This window comes from Palaemon carinicauda, chromosome 41 (genome assembly GCF_036898095.1).
Source record: "Palaemon carinicauda isolate YSFRI2023 chromosome 41, ASM3689809v2, whole genome shotgun sequence".
Taxonomy (NCBI): domain Eukaryota; kingdom Metazoa; phylum Arthropoda; class Malacostraca; order Decapoda; family Palaemonidae; genus Palaemon; species Palaemon carinicauda.
Window position 1 is genome coordinate 13,932,399 of NC_090765.1, and position 12,500 is coordinate 13,944,898.

Below are 12,500 nucleotides of genomic sequence, written 5' to 3' on the forward strand. Positions count from 1 at the left end.
TGCTCCCATACGCTGTGCCTCCCCAAAGACAAAGGGAAGGTGATAGCGAGGAATACAAAACAATTTCTCAAGGAAAAGTTGACCTTCCGAAGGAGCCGAGAGTGGATCCTAGGTTCCTTACAGTTCGCCTCCGTGACAGACATCGTCCTGAGGTCCAAACTCAAGGACATAAACAGAGTGTGGCGCTCCAAAGCAACCGCAATACGCCGAGACAGACGTGCTCGCCTTTCCCCAACACTGAGAAAAAGTCTGCAGCCTTGGACGAAGATCAAGAATCTTTCCAAGTCGGTTCCCTTACAACACAAGAAAGTCCAAGGGTTATGGTCACCGGTCTTCCAACAAATGCACGTCAACGTCCTGAGGCCATGGCAGTCTTCCTCACTTTAAAACGTCTCAATCCAGCCAGGAATCTCCATATCAGACTGGTTCTCGACAGTGCAGTCATAGTACACTGCCTCAACAGAGAAGGCTCCAGATCAGCCCAAATAAACCACATCATGTTGAAGTTTTTCTCCAAGGCGGGAATGCACAAGTGGCACCTGTCAGCAGTCCATCTAGCAGGAGTCCGGAATGTGGAAGAGGACTCACTTTCCCGGACGACTCCGCTAGAGTTGGAATGGTCACTAGACAATCGATCTTTCCAGTGGATACTATCTCCAGTCCCGGGTATCCAGGTGGATCTGTTTGCGACGAAATCCAATCGCAAAATAGATTGTTACGTAGCCCCCAACCTGGACCCTCAGGCTTATGCCATGGACTCTATGATTCTAGATTGGAATACCTGGAAGACGATTTATCTGTTTCCTCCGGTGAATCTCCTGCTGAAAGTTCTGCACAAACTCAGATCCTTCAAAGGTCAAGTGGCTCTCGTAGCCCCCAACTGGCCCAAGAGCAATTGGTTCCCCTTGTTGCTAGAACTAGGTCTCCGCCCCCGCCGGTTTCCCAATCCGGTGTTAACAAGGACAGTGCAAACTCGCAATGTGTTCGCTTCCTCAAGGATTCTGAATGCCCTAACTTTATGGACTTCATGAAGTTCGCAGCCCAACGGGGTGCAAACATCAATCCTTTGAATACTATTTTCCTGGAATCTGACAAAAGGGAATCTACTCTCCGTCAATATGACTCGGCTGTCAAGAAATTAGCTAAGTTCTTGAAAGATTCCCTAGTTGAGAAAATGACGATGAACCTAACTGTGACATTCTTCAGAACTCTCTTCGAATCTGGCCTGGCAGCCAATACCATTACTACAATCAAGTCAGCCTTGAAAAAGATCTTCCATATTGGTTTTGACATTGATCTAACGGATTCATTTTTTTCATCCATTCCGAGAGCTTGTGCCAGACTAAAACCTTCAACTCGCCCTAGCGCAATTTCCTGGTTTTTGAACGATGTTCTTAAGCTAGCCTCTGATACCTCAAATGAATCCTGTAACTATATGGCATTGTTAAAAAAGTCACTTTTTCTTTTGAGCCTCGCCTCGGGCTCTAGAATCTCAGAATTGTCAACCTTATCTAGAGACCCTGGTCATATAGAGTTTCTCTCTTCGGGTGAGGTTCTTCTCTCTCCTAACAAAGTTTTCCTGGCTAAAAATGAAGACCCCCAAAACAGGTGGTCTCCCTGGAAGATTGTTCCACTTCCTCGGGATCCATCCCTGTGTCCAGTTACCACCCTGAAAGCCTACTTAGGCAGAACTTCCACTACAACCACAGGGCCCTTATTTATTAGAGAACACGGAGGAACTATTACCCTTAAGGGAATCAGACAACAAATTCTTTATTTTATTAAACAAGCTATTCCTGCATCATTCCCACATGTCCATGATATTAGAGCTGTGGCTACCTCAATTAATTTTTTCCACCATATGAAATTTGATGAGCTCTCAAAATATACGGGTTGGAAGTCCCCTAAAATTTTCAAGCGCCACTACCTAAAACCTTTAGAAGCTCTTAGATTTGCCACAGTAGCTGCAGGGAATATAGTTCCTCCTGAAGGTACCGAGTCCTAATCACAACGTCTTGCTCTGTCCTCTTTCCCTCCTGCCTGGCTTACCTGTTGTTCCTACCTGTTTTGTTACTATACACCCTAATGGTGTATTATTTTATTATTCAATGGTTCAATTTCACTAATTGTTTTCATTACACTTGTTCTTGAATCCCCGAGCTGATTTTATTTTGCATTTTTGATTACCAAGCTGGATTCCCACTATTCATATCTGTTGAATTCTACCTACGGGTTTCATTATTGATTGTTTACCATGTCTATTTATCACTGTCATATACATGTTGATCTAATTTTACGGGCATCCACATCCCTCTTATTTGATATTAAACTCATCAGCTCTGTTATTTTGTGTTATTCCCTCTTCAGGTAGTTAGCCATATTGGGTCCCCATTCTCTGGTACGATTTCACTGGACGGCACGGGTCGGAGCCCAGAAAAGGGATTTTGACGAAGGAAAAATTTATTTCTGAGCGAGAAACCCGTGCCGCCCAGTGAACCCACCTGTCCCTCCCTGATTGGGCCCCAATCTGGGGTGCTATAGGGAGTGACGTCACTGGCATGGGATTGCTAGTAGTAGTGGGATGTTGAACGGCACCTCACTGTTCAGGGATGTTGACAGGAGATATCTAAATGGTGCGAGGCCTCTGGTTGTGATTTATTCAGCGCCCCAGTATTATACCGACACCTTATTAAGGTGAGCGAGCTGGGTTCAACCTTGCATTCCTATACAAATTTTTCTCTGGTAAATTCATAGCAGTTTTTAACTTAGAAATGATGTTAAAGGAGCATTTCACTGGGCGGCACGGGTCTCTCGCCCAGAAATAGATTTTTCCTTCGTCAAAATCCCTTATATGGAGAAACAAAATATTTAAAAAATACAGTAAACCTAAGTAAACACTACTGTACATGAGAACAAGCACATGTTATCAGCAAAGTTATAGGAAATTATTCCCAGTCACCACGGTTTTTAAAGATCGGAACTATGAGTACAGTACGATGACATCAAAATATGTGCATTTAGAAAATGTAAAACATTCTGTGAGAAAATATGCATAATTCTAATTAGTATAGTGATAAACACTTTGGTGTTTGGCAGATTTATCAACTTCACAAGACCAACAATGGACCAGCAACTCCTTTCATCCCTTGTTCTAATTCTCATCTATTACAACACTGACATTGTTACGAAAGATGCTATTTGCTTGTAATTACAACGATTGATGCATGATATAGTCTATTAAACTGATTAATGAATATATACCTTCTGTATTAAAGAAATCCTCCTTAGATATATGCAATAAATTATTGACTTACATTTTATCATTTGAGTTAGCTTTTCATTATTTGTTACTGGTTTCATATTTCTAATTATTTAAATAATAATCATTTTAATTTTAATGATAATAGTTTTACTAATTTTAATAATAATTTCAAAACAATAATAAAAAAATCCAATAAAAATGTCTTTTATTGATAAAAATTATTTCTTGTGTTGAATGGTAAGGTCAAATTTTCCGCAACATGGTGCCTCTTCTGGTGAATGCATGGCTTATGAATAAAAAACGCATATTTCATTATCCTTTGGACATATGTTATCTATGCCAAGATACATTACCGAATTACTTGACTGATAACTACAGTCCCATAAGTAATTATGAGCATTAAATAATGTGCAGTATACATAGGACTTTCAATAGACTAGCATCAAAGGAAAATTGCCTTAAATCATAATTCTTATTTTTATCATTATATTACTCTACAACATTACAAATTTGTTATCTTGACATAGGTATTTTTTCATAACTTCCTATACTCTATATGACAATCAAGTGTTGAATAGTGTGGTTTCATCCTATGGTAGTTCCTGATACTGTACATGTATGTATACAATATTGTAGTCCCCAAACCAGTATCTTTACCATTTGATGAAGTTTGGTAAATTATTTATTATAAACATAAGTTTATAGTCTTATATCTTTAGGCAGGTGCTACATATCTAAGAGATGCTGGAACATTGCCAAACCAAATGAAAATTAATACACCCAATTTAATGAAAAAAAAAATATATATAGCCAATCCCATCATCCTGTTAATTATCCAGCAATGGGTTTTATAAATCTAATAATAAAAAAAAAAACATAAATAGGCCTACCTGTACTATCTTTGGGAACCTTGCTTGAGTCTGGTGCTACAGTAGTTGTATTCTCTGTTAGAAAGATAGAAAGTATTCAACAATAAATAAGAGAGTAAAGTTAGTTTTAAATCATATTGCTAACATTTATATTTCTGTATAATAAAGATAGAGAGAACAAAGATACATATAATGCGACCAATGAACCACAAAACTGAAACACCATATCAAAACTATTTTTCCATTGTTGAAACCACAACGTACTACAATACAACTGATAATATGGCTTCATCAACCATTATTTGTGGTATGCAAGTACCTCTTTCTCTCTCTCCCACATAACTCGATCATCTACAAGACCATTTTATTCATTTATTCTATTATGCATAAAGTGTACAGAAAGTTTGTCCCAACACAATAAAACTTCATCTGTCATTAATACATGGTGTGTTACATCTTGAAATACACAGAATACAATAACTCATTTTGAGGGAGAATCCACCAAATCTTGAGCAAACCTTTTTACTTTATACTTCAAGCAATATCATGGAAAAGGATTATCCGTAGACATACATGAATACCTTGAAGTGGCAAAACCACAAAAACATTAGTCTACATGCAGACCAGAAGATTCAGATAATATATCAATAAAAGCCTGATAGAAATGTAGGTGTTGAAGTGGTAATGAAAACTTAACTTAAAGAGTTATTTACCTTCTTTCCATGCTAACCCTTTGGCACTTCCGTGGCTATTTGTTTCTTTCTAGCAGATGGGAAGGGGGTTTAATGACTAAAATGAAGGAGGGAGGGTACATAGGCAAGGTGGAATTTTTTTTTACTACTTTATCTAAAGGTAATCAAGTTGACACTTCCATTATAGCTTGTAAGATGATTCATGGAAATGTCAGTACTGTATTTTTCTTTAATATTTCCCAATGCCTGTATGTACAATACATACCTGGAAGCCTAAGTAACAATTTTTTTCATTTGATTTTTATGTGATTATTTATGAATTTAGTTTGCCTGCAGATAAGAAAATTAAAACAGCACAGCACCATATTGCACGTCCATACAAGTTCTTAATCTTTAGAATAGACCATAAAATGATGCCAAGACAAACCATCAATGGGTGAACACCCAGAAGGGATTCTGTTTGCACCTTTATACTGTACATACACATTAACAAGTTGATCTTGTATCATTTATAAATATAGTCCAGATGAATGCATGTACATGTGAAAATATAATGAGAAAATCCCAACTGAGAAAGGAGTAAGATGGGGAGACCCCATTTCTCTTGAATTATTCCCAGCATGCCTAGAAGCAGTTTTAAAGAATTTAGAATTGGAAAAGGTAAGAATTAAGATTTATGAAAATACCTTAACAACTTAAGTTTTGCAGATGTCATAGTTCTATTTAGTGAATCATGGGAGATGATAGAAGATTTGAGTAGAAAATGCAGAGATATAGAATTGAAAATTAATATGAATAAAACTAGGATAATGTTCATTGAAAATGCAGACACCAAATAAGGGTTATGGACGAACCTCTTAATGAATATATGTACTTAGGACAGACAGTAAGTGTTTCCAAAGGACGTGAGACCAAAACAAAAATAAGGATAAGCATGGGATGGTGAGATTATGAAACGTAAACTGCCACTTTCTCTAAAAGGTTAAGCATTTTATCTGATGGCCCTACAAGTATTAACTTATGCATCAGAAACTTGGAACCTTACTAAAGGTTTAGAACATAAGCTAGTTACAACTCAAAGAGCAATGGAAAATATAATTATGGGAATAACACTAAGACAAAGAAAAGAGCAGCATGGATAAGAGAGCAAACTGAAGTAGAGGATGTTCTTCTAACAACATGCAAGGAAAAGAAATGGACATGGGCACGACATACAATGAGAATGACAAATAATAGATGGACTAAGAATAAGAGAATGGGTCACTAAAGATTGCATAAGAAGCAGGGGAAGGAAGAGAAGAGGTTAGATTGACGAGCTAAGAAAATTTGCGGGTATAGACTGACATAGAAAGACCATAAATAGAGAGAATGAATGGACATTATAACAGAATGGGTCCCTAGAGATTACAAAAGAAGCAGGGGAAAGAAAATAAGACGTGGAATTGACGGACTCAGAAAATTTGCGGGTATAGACCGGCATAGAAAGACCATAAAGAGACAGGAGTGGAAAGTCATGTCTGAGGCATTTGTTTGGCATTGCACTAGTTATGGCTGATGATACTGATGGTGATGATGATATGCATTACAATACACACTTATATACATATATGCATACATGCATGTTATCTGGGGTCCTGAATACCAAAGTATGTTTTGATAGCTTTGAAGGAATATTTGGGGGAAGAGGTTTTGGAAGAAGAAACCAGGAATGAGAAAGATTGTTGGAATTAGCAGACACTATGAATCTGGTTGTCATGAATACACAATGTCAGAAAATGAGAAGTCATCTGATAACTTATAAAAGTGGACAAACTGACACACAAACTGTTGGCTAGAAAGGAAGACAAGCTGATTGCTATGGATTTTATAACTATTCCAAATTACTCCGTTGTAATTGAACAAAACTGATAGTGGCAGATCTTGGGCTGAAATCAACAAGGAAAAAAAAAGACCAAGACAGGAATAAGAGGATCAAAACTTGATAGATGAGGAGGGAAAAGGCGAGAAAGTTCAGGAGTAAAGTGGAAAGAGGAGAAGAGATATGTAAATTGAATGTCAGAATTGCCTGAAGAGATATGAGATGGTATGCAAGAGATTGTGATACCGGCAGCAGCAGAGGTGTGTGATAAGCAACAATAGGAAAATGAAACATGGTGGAATCATGAGGTTCAAACAGCTGTGAAAGAAAAGAGTACAGCCAGAAGAGAGTGAGAAGATATCTACCAAGCAAGAGAGAATTCATGCAGACAAAGTAGGAAACAAAGAGATTGGTAGTGATTGCAAAGGGAGAAGCAAGGAGAGAGTGATATGAGATGATGGGAACACCAGAATGAGAAAAGATAACCTAAAAGATTACAGAAGCGATAGGAAAAGAAAGACAGGATGTAGAAAAGGCCGGAGTTATTAAAGATGAAAATGGAAATATCTTAAATGAGGAAGAGGAAATAAAGAGAATATAGAAAAACTACTATTTCCAATATCAAATACTGATAATGAGTATGAAGAACTCATGAGCCATGAGCTAACATCCGAGTGTAAAGTCAAGAATGCTATAAAAAGGAAAAGTAAATAACATTGCAGGAGAAATGATTAAAGCAGAATTTAGGCAGAGAGGGAGTTCACACACTAGTTGATAAGATATGGGATGTACATGAAATGCCAAAGGACTGGGAAGAGTTGGATGATTAAATTGCATAATAAATGAAACATGTTAAATTGTGGGAACTACAGTAGAATAAATTTTTAGGAGTATGTATTCAAGTAAGGTTAAGATATAATGAGCAGTTTGGGTTTATGAAAGGAAAGACCACGGTGGATGCTAATTTTACCGTAAGATGAGTACAAGAGAAGTATCTAGAAGGAAACAGGAAAGGTTACATGTGTTTTGCGGATCTTGAAAAGAGACGATAATTGAAGTTGGTAAGGTTACTAAGGATAATACATGAGAGGACAAGGACCACTGTAATCTGTAAAGACAAAATATGAGACAGAAGTATTTCCTGTGGAGGTTGGCCTTTATCAGGGGTTATCCGAGTCAATTCTTGTTCTTCGCCATTATGAACACTGATATTTAAATTAAGGAACATAGAAAAATTAAGGGAATTAATGTTAACGGATGATGTGGTCATTGTAGCAAACTTTGAAGAACTACAAAAAAAAAGTTTTCTAGCATGGAAAAGATATCAAGAAAGGAAAGAATTGAAGGTGAACATTGGGAAGACAGAACTAATGATTAGTAGTAGAGAAAGACATGAAGTGGAAGTTGGTATGGTAATAACACAGAACAATGAGTAATTATTTAGGATCAACAATAAGAGAGAAAGGGGGTACTGAGAATGCAGTGAGAAGTTGAGTGACAGAAGCATGGCAAAATGGTAAAAACTAACTGGAGTTGTTTTAGACTAGACAATGCCATTAATGCTGTTGCTAGTCCACTGCCTCTGACATGTCCTTCCACTCCCGCTTGTTTATGGTCTTTCTATGCTAGTCTATGCCAGCAAATTTTCTTAGATCGTTGATCCATAGTCTTCTCTTCCTTGCCATGCTTTGTTTGAAATTGATAGACACACATTCTGTTATTCTTCTTTTCCATTTGTCATCTGCCATTCTCATTATATGCCCAGCCCATGTCTATTTCTTTTTCTTACAAGGTGTTAGCATCCTCTACTTTGGTTTGCTCTCTTATCCATGTTGCTCTTTTTCTGTCTCTTAGTGTTATTCCCACCATTATTCTTTCACTAGCTCTTCAAGTTGAAACTAGTTTATGTTTTAAGGCTTTAGTTCAGCTCCAAGTTTCTGATGTATAAGTTAATATTGATAAAAAAAAACTTATTTTTATAGAGAGTGCCATTTTACTTTTCATAATCCCATTTTGTTTACCAAAACTCTCCATACCAGGCCTATCCTTCTTTTAGTTACACCTACTGTCTTTCCTAAGTATGTATATTCATCAACAATCTCTAAGGGTTTGTCCATAACTTATTTATTGTCTCTGCAGTTTCATTGAATATTATCTTACTTTTACTCATATTTACTTTCAGTCCTACACTTCTGCTTTCTCTATTTAAGCGTTTTCTATTTAAATTTTCTACCATCTTTTTCAATTCCTCCCGTGATTCACTAAATAGAAATATGTCCTCACCAAATCTAGTAGTTAAGGTATTCTCCATTAATATTAATTCCAACATTTTCCCCACAAATTTTCAAAAAATCCTCAAGGCATGCAACAAATAACTTAAGAGGAAGGTCTCCCTGTCTAATTCCTTTCTCAATCTGAATTTTCTCATTATCTTTATAGAGTTTAGGGTTGCTGTACTTCCTATATGGATATTTTCAAGTGTTCTAACATAAGATTCATCTATTCCTTATCTCTAAAGGGGTTTCATTACTGCTGAAGTTTTGACAGAATCAAAAGATTTTTCATAGTCTATAAATGCCATACAATGCAGTTTGTCTTTCTCTGTTGAGTTTTCATTAGCTGGTTAATTATATAGATATGGTCAGTTGTTGAATACCTGCTTCTAAAGCTTCTAAGATTGTTTCTTTCCTCTCTTCGTTTAACCTGCTTTAGCATTAAAATCATCCAAAACAAATGTAAACTGTCTTTGACCTAGTTTAGTATTAAAGGTTGGAAGTGGTCTATGTCGTAACGTCCCTGACTGAAGATCGCTAGACTGGGGTTTGAGTTCTGCTCAAACTTATTAGTTCCTTTAGTAGCTGCAACCTCACCATCCTTGTGGGCTAAGGATAGGGGGTTTGGGACCGAGCGTTTCATTGGTCAGACATTCGTCAGAGACATACACTGGTCAGCTGCTTGTGATAAGCAGTTTACAAAGAAATAATTTGTATTATCATGATCTTGTGAATAATCCAAGGGAGGCACTTGACCATCATAAAATTTAAAACTCATCTACAGCTTTATTTGCATTATAAAACTGAACTGAAGGAGCTGGTGTATGTCCTAACATGGTTATTAATATAAGGAAATAGTCACTACTCTAAGGGTTATTTTACATGTTTCATTCAAACCTATCAACAATACTGTTGGAACAAAGAGTAAAGTCTTTTGAGGAATATGTTCCACAAATTATTGAAAAATAAGTGCTAGTATCTCCCTTGTTTAATATATTAAGGTTATGATCATTCACTCTTTATTCTATCTTGGAAGCATTTGTATCAACAGTAGCACAAATAATGTTCAAGAGGGGATTGTAAGCACTGAGGTCTCCAATTAATAGGAAATCCTCTTGCATATCTAGAAATTCTTTGGCTAAATTTTGCAAATTATAGTTGCAAGAGGGTTGGTTGTATACAGTATTACTGTATTATAAATATCAAAGAAATTATTATTCAGATGTAATTTAACTTACAAGATTTGAAATATTGAAGTGTTAAATATCATAGCATCGAAAGTTACTTTGTTAAGAATATAGATAGCAGTTCAAAAGGTCTCGGTAGAAGGAACCGAGCGAGATGCTTGACAGTAATTTCCTATTAAAGGAATAACACTGTATGCTGCAGGTATATTACAATAAGGTTATAATTTTTCAATAGTCTTTTCATTTTCCCTAATTGCAAACCGGTTGTATTCTGTATGGAGTGAACACTAAGGAAAAGGAGATGTCTTTCCACTGGGCTGGGTATCATTTCTCCTTATTCTACCTCAGTTGGGTACCTGTAATACTGCACTACCATTATTTTTATTAGGTTTGGGTTCTTTTGATATAATTCCTGATGTTTTGGTTATCTCCCTACTCAGATGCTAGGTACCACAATGAGATCCTGCTCTCCTATGGGTCAGCATCTACTGTACTGTATCCCATCATGCATCTACGCATTGGCATTTCTAAATCGTTTCGTTTCAGCAGCGGTATTGTATGCATTGACTTACTGTTTGTGATTTCCCTTTTGTAACAATTGTACTGTATTGTGTGTGATACTACATTAAATCATTAGCCATTGGGCCCACGAAAGTCGCTGATGTCAAGGGAAAGAAGAGGATGATGCTTTCCATAAACATAAAGATGGAAATAATCAAGAAATAAGAGGCTGGCATGCGGTTAACTGTGCTCGTGAAGACATATGGCCAAAATCCGTCTACGATAGGAACGATCCTGAAGCAGATGGAAGCTATCAAAGCAGCAACACCTTCTAAGGGCATGACTGTTTTCTCCAGCAAGAGGAGCCACGTCCATGATGAGATGGAGAGACTACTGCTTGTCTGGATAAAGGACAAAGAAGTGGCTGGAGACACTATCACCGAAGCGATAATCTACCAGAAAGCCAGCGCCATTTTCAGTGATCGTGTGCATGGTCAGGCTGAAGCCAACACAGAAGGAACATCGAAGCAGGCATCACCAGAGTTCAAGGCTTCTCGTGGGTGGTTTAAAAAATTCAAGAGACGCTCAGGCATTCATTTGGTGGTGCGTCATGGGGAGACTGCAAGCTCAGACACAAAAGTGGCTGAAGCCTCTGCTAAGATGTTCAACAAATTGATTGTCCGAGACGAGACTGGGCTTCTTTGGAAAAAAATGCCTCATCGAACGTATATCATGGCAGAAGAAAAAAGGCTACCTGGGCATAAGCCTATGAAGGACAGACTTACCCTTGCACTCTGTGCATATGCCATTGGGGATTGCAAAGTGAAACCCCTGCTGGTGTATCACAAAGTCACTAAGGAAAATATTCACGTGTTATGGAGGGCTAATGGGAAAGCCTGGGTAACAACACTCTTGTTCATCGAGTGGATAAATATTTGTTTCAGCCCGATTGTAAAAAAGTATTTGGAAGAGACACGCCTCCTTATGAAATGCCTGCTGGTGCTGGACAAAGCCCCTGCTCACCATCCTGCCCTTGAGGAAGATATTGTAGCAGAATATTCCTTCAACTAGGTTCTCTATCTTCCACCCAACACCACCCCTCTCCTCCAGCCCATGGATAAGCAAGAGATTTCAAACTTTAAGAAGCTTTATACAGAATATCTCTTCAAGAGAAGTTTCAAAATCATTGAGATCACAAACCTCATCCTCCATCAATTTTGGAAGGAGCATTTTGATATTGTCATATGCCTCAAAATCATTGCTCAAGCTTGGCAGGAGGTTTCAAGGGCACACCTTGAACTCTGCTTGGAAGAAGCTGTGGCCTGATGCCGTCTACGCACAAGATTTCAAGGGCTTCCATGCAGACCAGGCTGAAGACAATTCCGAAAATGCTGATGATCCTGAACTTGTTGCTCAATCTGAAGTTGCCGAGATCGTTACACTCAGGAAATACATGGGCCTGTAAGTTGATGAGGCCAACATTGATGAGCTTCTCAGGGAGCACCAGGAGGAACTTACGACGGATGACCTGAAGGAGTTGGAGGCCATGCGACTGAATGTCGTTCAGAAGACTACAGTGGGGGGGAGATGAGCCACTGACAACGGCAGAAATTAAGGAGGGTCTAAATGGCTACTTTAAAATGGTGGCTCTTGTAGAAAAGACACAACCAGAAAAAATTCTAACATGTCGTGCACTTGAGTACTGTAATGAAGTTTGCCAGAGTCATTTCAGGAAAATTTTAAGAAGCAGGCAGAAACAAATGTCTTTGGACGATTGTTTTAAAAAGGGGCCTTTGGTAGAAGCAGACCAAGCGCTAGCAAAAAAAACAAAAGGAAATTGGCAGTGATCAAGAAAATA

General features: G+C 37.8%; 1 pseudogene; it reads right to left on the minus strand.

Moving 5' to 3' along the window:
- The window catches only part of LOC137632237 (mucin-21-like), a 200,600-nt pseudogene that overhangs the window by 149,361 nt on the left and 38,739 nt on the right, over nucleotides 1–12,500 (minus strand).